Source organism: Oncorhynchus gorbuscha, unplaced genomic scaffold (genome assembly GCF_021184085.1).
Source record: "Oncorhynchus gorbuscha isolate QuinsamMale2020 ecotype Even-year unplaced genomic scaffold, OgorEven_v1.0 Un_scaffold_2090, whole genome shotgun sequence".
NCBI lineage: Eukaryota > Metazoa > Chordata > Actinopteri > Salmoniformes > Salmonidae > Oncorhynchus > Oncorhynchus gorbuscha.
In genome coordinates, this window is record NW_025746683.1 from 85,001 (window position 1) to 93,212 (window position 8,212).

The 8,212-nt window shown below is 42.0% G+C and overlaps 1 pseudogene across 1 annotated transcript in view; it reads right to left on the reverse strand.

Moving 5' to 3' along the window:
- Positions 1 to 4,314, reverse strand: part of LOC124024931 — a 14,510-nt pseudogene extending 10,196 nt beyond the window's left edge. The window contains exons 1-2 of the transcript XR_006837109.1: positions 4,168 to 4,314; positions 3,376 to 3,467 (exon numbers count right to left, since the gene is read on the reverse strand). The product of XR_006837109.1 is annotated as a proto-oncogene c-Rel-like (transcript). The remainder of the gene's footprint in view (positions 1 to 3,375; positions 3,468 to 4,167) is intronic.
- Positions 4,315 to 8,212: the final 3,898 nt, after the last annotated feature.

Sequence of the window (8,212 nt, forward strand, 5' to 3'; positions counted from 1 at the left end):
CTACAACTCCCTACTACATCACACAGTTCAGGCTGGATCTGATTTACCTTTAAGGGAAACTGTGCATTGAGCTCACAGGAACAAAAAAAATGAACAAAATGGAATTCCATTTTTTAAAATGATGTCAGCCATTTCCCCATGTAGAAGCAGACCTAGTGGTCTGTATACATAAACGAAAGGGGGGCTCTGTGTGTGTGTGTGTGTGTGTGTGTGTGTGTGTGTGTGTGTGTGTGTGTGTGTGTGTGTGTGTGTGTGTGTGTGTGTGTGTGTGTGTGTGTGTGTGTGTGTGTGTGTGTGTGTGTGTGTGTGTGTGTCTGTATCTCTCCCTATACAGGAAGCAGCTGTGTTTCACTGCAGAAGTGAAATGTTCTTCTCTTGCCTTGCCATTCGACCATTGTCGCGACAACTCGCCACCGACCGTCACCACGGAAACAACGACCTGGACTGGAAACTCTAGTTATTCTACATTGCAGGTGTCAAACTCATTCCACAGAGGGCTGAGTGTCTGAGGGTTTTCTCTCCTCCCTTGTACTTGATTGATGAATTAAGGTCACTGATTAGTAAGGAACTTCACTCACCTGGTTGTCTGGGTCTTAATTGATGAATTAAGGTCACTGATTAGTAAGGAACTTCACTCACCTGGTTGTCTGGGTCTTAATTGATGAATTAAGGTCACTGATTAGTAAGGAACTTCACTCACCTGGTTGTCTGGGTCTTAATTGATGAATTAAGGTCACTGATTAGTAAGGAACTTCACTCACCTGGTTGTCTGGGTCTTAATTGATGAATTAAGGTCACTGATTAGTAAGGAACTTCACTCACCTGGTTGTCTGGGTCTTAATTGATGAATTAAGGTCACTGATTAGTAAGGAACTTCACTCACCTGGTTGTCTGGGTCTTAATTGAAAGGAAAAACCAAACAGCCTGCAGACACTAGTCCCTCCATGGAATGAGTTGGACCCTTATGCTCTACAAGGTGCTCTTGTTTTCTCAATTCCAATCTAATTCCTCCAAACTCACACCTGCCAAGTGTGTTGTCTGTAAAAACCTATTGTCTGTCTCCATCCCAGGATTGATTTATGTGTTTCTCCTTGTTTAAATCACACAACAAAGTTGTTTCACATTGATCCATAAGGGCCAGATAACAGGGCTACTCATTTCTCCTTGTTTAAATCACACAACAAAGTTGTTTCACATGGATACATAAGGGTCAGATAAACAGAGCTATTCATGGTGCTACATTTGAAAAGAACAATCTCAATCTTAATCTCAATCTTAATCTTAATCTCAATCTCAATCTTAATCTCAATCTTAATCTTAATCTCAATCTCAATCTTAATCTCAATCTAGATACACATGTTGTTACCACCGTCTTGCTTAGACCGTCGAGCCGTAAAGAGTAGCGGACATGATGAGGTAAAACAGTCAAAGGGAGAGGAGAGGAAGTGGTGTAACAGAATTGGTACAAAGTTTAGTAACAGAACTGCTGTGTGTTATTCACATCGATGAATAATGACTTCTACTTCCTTTTAACAACACTCAAGTTCTGTATGGCCAAACGGTGACCAGATTTCCTCATTTGCTATTGACAAATCAGAGCTAGCCTGTGCTGCCAGTTAAGGCCCTATATCAGGGCACTCCAACCTTGTTCCGGGAGAGCTAACATCCTGTAGGTTTAAACTCCAACCCTGTTCCTGGAGAATTACTGTCCAGTAGGTTATAACTCCAACCCTGTTCCTGGGGAGATACTGTCCAGTAGGTTATAACTCCAACCCTGTTCTTGGAGAATTACTGTCCAGTAGGTTATAACTCCAACCCTGTTCTTGGAGAACTACTGTCCAGTAGGTTCTAACTCCAACCCTGTTCTTGGAGAGCTACTGTCCAGTAGGTTCTAACTCCAACCCTGTTCTTGGAGAGCTACTGTCCAGTAGGTTATAACTCCAACCCTGTTCTTGGAGAGCTACTGTCCAGTAGGTTATAACTCCAATCCTGTTTCTGGAGAGCTACTGTCCAGTAGGTTCTAACTCCAACCCTGTTCTTGGAGAGATACTGTCCAGTAGGTTCTAACTCCAACCCTGTTCTTGGAGAGATACTGTCCAGTAGGTTATAACTCCAACCCTGTTCTTGGAGAGCTACTGTCCAGTAGGTTCTAACTCCAACCCTGTTCTTGGAGAGCTACTGTCCAGTAGGTTATAACTCCAATCCTGTTTCTGGAGAGCTACTGTCCAGTAGGTTCTAACTCCAACCCTGTTCTTGGAGAGCTACTGTCCAGTAGGTTCTAACTCCAACCCTGTTCTTGGAGAGATACTGTCCAGTAGGTTCTAACTCCAACCCTGTTCTTGGAGAGATACTGTCCAGTAGGTTCTAACTCCAACCCTGTTCTTGGAGAGCTACTGACCAGTAGGTTATAACTCCAATCCTGTTTCTGGAGAACTATTGTCCAGTAGGTTCTAACTCCAACCCTGTTCTTGGAGAGCTACTGTCCAGTAGGTTATAACTCCAATCCTGTTTCTGGAGAACTACTGTCCAGTAGGTTCTAACTCCAACCCTGTTCTTGGAGAGATACCGCCCAGTAGGTTTTCTGTCCAACCCTAATCTAGAGAACCTGGAGGTATCTCTCCAGGAACAGGGCTGGACAGAAAACCTACAGGACGGTATCTATATACCATTACAATGGATTGTATGGTAGTACTACCCAATCATTACAATGGCTTGTATGGCAGTACTTCATGTTTTCAATGTTATCAGAGGCTGCACACCTTCAGCACACACACACACACACACACACACACACACACACACACACACACACACACACACACACACACACACACACACACACACACACACACACACACACACACACACACACACACACACACACACACACACACACACACACACACACACACACACACACACACACACTCATGTGGCATCCAGCACTACAACTGTGTGTTATGAAAATGGGGAAGCAGGTTCGCTCTTGTCTTGTAATGGAGACAACAACGACACTATGCTGCAGAGACCCGGGGATAGAAGTTCTAGGAGGAAATTGACAGATCTATCTCCGTCTAGTTGTGGTTAGGACAGCAGTAGACCATGTATATATATCTACTTCTCACTCTAAATTAATATGTCAGAAAGTAAATGTGAAAGATGGGTGGGGAGAGAGGGAAAGAGGGGGAGAGAGAGGAATAGAGGGCGGGGGGAGAGAGGAAGAGAGGGGGAGAGAGAGGAAGAGAGGGGGAGAGAGGAAGAGAGGGGGAGAGAGAGGGGAAGAGAGGGGGAGAGAGAGAGCGAGAGAGAGCGAGAGAGAGAGGAAAGAGAGGGGGGAGAAAAGCCAGAGAGACTGTAGCTGAGAGAGAAACGCACCATTGAATGGGTTGATCCCTCTGGTCATCCTCTGCACGATGGAGTCCTTTACCTCTCTCCTCCTCACACACTGGATACCCAGATTCTGGAAGCTGTGGATACGAAACATAGGGAAGTCAGAAACTCAGGGTCCTGGGGCACAAAATGGTCTCCATGTATAACCCACGCGGTTACACTGGATACCCAGATTCTGGAAGCTGTAGATACGAAGCATAGGGAAGTCAGAAACTCAGGGTCCTGGGGCACAAAATGGTCTCCATGTATAACCCAAGCGGTTACACAGATACATAGACAAAGTGATATTATCTGGGGAATTCCCTCAGCATTGTGGTTTTGCAAAGTGAGGGGCTATCCATTTGGACTAGTGTGTGTGTGTGTGTGTGTGTGTGTGTGTGTGTGTGTGTGTGTGTGTGTGTGTGTGTGTGTGTGTGTGTGTGTGTGTGTGTGTGTGTGTGTGTGTGTGTGTGTGTGTGTGTGTGTGTGTGTGTGTGTGTGTGTGATCACTTCATCACATGCAAAACAACTGGAGGAACTCCCACAACATATATTACATGACTCTGCCCTTGACAAGGGGGTGGTGATGCAAATGACAGTGAAAAGGGTGATGATGATGATGATGGTGATGATGATGGCGATATTGATGGTGACTAAAAGTGTAAAAGAATGATGATGGTGGTGACTGTGTTTATTATAATGATGATGATGTTGGTGATGATGATAATGGTAACAGTGTGTGTGAGATAAACTAAAGTGGATGATGACGATGGGGTAAAGTGATGAAGGGTGACTCACGCGAAGACCTTGCGCTCTGGGCCAAACTCAGCTTGCAGAATCCCTCCTTGCAGTCCTTGCCCACCAAGTCATGGGGTGGGGCCCAAAGGGCCTCGTTCTTGGTTACCAGGAAACGCGCACTTTGCCCTTCCCACAGTAGTTCAGAATCTGATGGGGAAAGACAGGAGGGGTAAACATTTAAAGAAGGAAGTAAAAGAGATTATTTACCGGGTTAAATAAAGGATAAATACACTAATAAAAGAGGAACATAGAGAAGAGAAGAGAGAGAAGAGAGAGAAGAGAGAGAAGAGAAGATGAGAAGTGGAGAGAGGAGGAGAGAGAGAGGAGAAGAGAGGAGAGAGAAGAGAGAGGAGAAGAGGAGAAGAGGAGAAGGAGAAGAGAGGAGAGAGGAGAGGAGAGAGGAGAGAGGAGAAGTGGAGGAGAAGAAAAGAGAGGAGAAGAGAGAGAGGGAGGGAGAAGAGAGAGAGAGGAGAAGATGAGAAGTGGAGAGAGGAGAAGAGAGAGAGTGGAGAAGAGAGAGAGAGGAGAAGAGAGAGGAGAAGAGAAGAAGTAGAGAGGAGAAGAGAGTGAGAGGAGAAGAGAAGAGAGGAGAAGGGGAGAAGAGAGAGGAGAAGAAGAGAGAGGAGAAGAGAGTGAGAGGAGAAGAGGAGAAGAGAAGAGAAGAGAGAGGAGAAGAGAGAGAAGAGGAGAAGAGAAGAGAGGAGAGAGAAGAGAGAGGAGAAGAGAAGAAGAGAGAAGAGAAGAGAGTGAGGAGAAGAGGAGAAGTGGAGAAGAGAAGAGAGAGGAGAAGAGGGGAAGAGGAGAAGAGAGAGAGGAGAAGAGAGAGAAAAGAGGAGAAGAGAAGAGAGAGAAAGAGGAGAAGAGGAGACGTGGAGAGAGGAGAAGAGAGAAGAGAGGAGAAGAGAAGAGAGGAGAAGAGGAGAAGGGAGAGAGGAGAAGAGAGGAGAAGAGAGAAGAGAAGAGCGGAGATGAGAAGAGATGAGAAGATAGAAGAGGAGAAGAGATGAGAATATAAGAGAAGAGAAGTGGAGAGAGGAGAAGAGAGTGAGATGTGAAGAGAGGAGAAGAGAATAGAAAGAGAGGAGGGGGAAGAGAGGAGAAGAGGAGAAGTGGAGAGGAGAAGAGAAGAGAGGAGAAGAGCGGAGATGAGATGAGAAGATAGAAGAGGAGAAGAGAGGAGAATATAAGAGAAGAGAAGTGGAGAGAGGAGAAGAGAGGATAAGAGGAGAAGAGAGGAATCAATAACATGGACAACATCAGTGAAAACAGCAGAAAGTTGTTAGTAGACCAGAGAGTCTAGAATACTAGCAATGACATCACTAATCATTAAATCTCTTTATCATTTCATCACAGCTGACTGTGAGTGGTTTTCACAGGGCTGGAGCAGGAAGGAGTGGCTATGTGTTCAGATGGGCCGAGAGAGTAGAAACTATTCAAAACAGAGATACCTGCTCATGGGGTCAGAGAGGACGAGATTTAGCGACAAATGCTGGCTCGAATACTGCAATACACTAGTGACAAAGATATGGTCCTGTATATATTCCTCAGGGTTAGCGTATTATGATACACTAGTGATATACTGTAGTATTAGTGTTGAGATAGATATACTGTAGTATTAGTGTTGAGGTGGATATACTGTAGTATTAGTGCTGAGGTGGATATACTGTAGTATTAGTGTTGAGGTGGATATACTGTAGTATGTATTAGTGTTGAGGTGGATATACTGTAGTTGTATTAGTGTTGAGGTGGATATACTGTATGTATTAGTGTTGAGATGGATATACTGTAGTATTAGTGTTGAGATGGATATACTGTAGTATTAGTGTTGAGATGGATATACTGTAGATATACTGTATTGAGGTGATATACTTAGTATTAGTGTTGAGTGGATATACTGTAGTATTAGTGTTGAGATGGCTGATGTATTAGTGTTGAGATGGATATACTGTAGTATTAGTGCTGAGGATATACTGTAGTATTAGTGTTAGTGCTGTAGTATGTATTAGTGTGGATATACTGTAGTATTAGTGTTGAGATGGATATACTGTAGTATTAGTGTTGAGATGGATATACTGTAGTATTAGTGTTGAGGTGGATATACTGTAGTATTAGTGTTGAGGTGGATATACTGTAGTATTAGTGCTGAGGTGGATATACTGTAGTATTAGTGTTGAGATGGATATACTGTAGTATTAGTGTTGAGATGGATATACTGTAGTAGTATTAGTGTTGAGGTGGATATACTGTAGTATTAGTGTTGAGGTGGATATACTGTAGTATTAGTGTTGAGATGGATATACTGTAGTATTAGTGCTGAGGTGGATATACTGTAGTATTAGTGTTGAGGTGGATATACTGTAGTATTAGTGTTGAGATGGATATACTGTAGTATTAGTGTTGAGATGGATATACTGTAGTATTAGTGTTGAGATGGATATACTGTAGTATTAGTGTTGAGATGGATATACTGTAGTATTAGTGTTGAGGTGGATATACTGTAGTATTAGTGTTGAGATGGATATACTGTAGTATTAGTGCTGAGGTGGATATACTGTAGTATTAGTGTTGAGATGGATATACTGTAGTATTAGTGTTGAGATGGATATACTGTAGTATTAGTGCTGAGATGGATATACTGTAGTATTAGTGTTGAGTGGATATACTGTAGTATTAGTGTTGAGATGGATATACTGTAGATAATGCTGAGTGTTGAGATGGATATACTGTAGTATGTATTAGTGTTGAGATGGATATACTGTAGTATTAGTGTTGAGATGGATATACTGTAGTATTAGTGTTGAGATGGATATACTGTAGTATTAGTGTTGAGATGGATATACTGTAGTATTAGTGTTGAGGTGGATATACTGTAGTATTAGTGCTGATGGATATACTGTAGATTATGCTGAGATGGATATACTGTAGTATTAGTGTTGAGGTGGATATACTGTAGTATTAGTGTTGAGATGGATATACTGTAGTATTAGTGTTGAGATGGATATACTGTAGTATTAGTGTTGAGATGGATATACTGTAGTATTAGTGTTGAGATGGATATACTGTAGTATTAGTGTTGAGATGGATATACTGTAGTATTGAGTGTTGACGCCGGTGGATATACTGTAGTATTAGTGTTGAGGTGGATATACTGTAGTATTAGTGTTGAGATGGATATACTGTAGTATTAGTGCTGATGTTGAGATGGATATACTGTAGTATTATTAGATGCTGTATTAGTGTGAGATGGATATACTGTAGTATTAGTGTTGAGATGGATATACTGTAGTATTAGTGTTGAGATGGATATACTGTAGTATTAGTGTTGAGATGGATATACTGTAGTATTAGTGTTGAGGTGGATATACTGTAGTATTAGTGTTGAGATGGATATACTGTAGTATTAATGCTGAGCATTTTCTGCCTTTTAGTTTGATTTTTTTTTTAATTACCACGGTTTTCAAGTTCAATTATTTGTTTGATATTAAATAATTTATCAAATAATTATAATAAAATGATTATGTTTGTGTAATGGAAAATCCAAAGCCAAAAATGTTGAATATTATATTGCCAAAACATAGAACAACTTCCATTGTCTCTGTCAGGTCCCAATAGAACAATAGTACATTACTATGAAATAATAAAATATTTCATCATCTCATCTCAGGCAGTAACAGTCAGTCAGCCGGGCCATCTAACGTTATGTTCTCCCCCCACTGTACTGTCATCCTGTTTAGCTAGGCTAACCTGCCTAAATATACTACAGAGCTGTCTGTAGTCATCCTGTTTAGCTAGGCTAACCTGCCTAAATATACTGCAGAGCTGTCTGTAGTCATCCTGTTTAGCTAGGCTAACCTGCCTAAATATACTGCAGAGCTGTCTGTAGTCATCCTGTTTAGCTAGGCTAACCTGCCTAAATATACTGCAGAGCTGTCTGTAGTCATCCTGTTTAGCTAGGCTAACCTGCCTAAATATACTGCAGAGCTGTCTGTAGTCATCCTGTTTAGCTAGGCTAACCTGCCTAAATATACTGCAGAGCTGTCTGTAG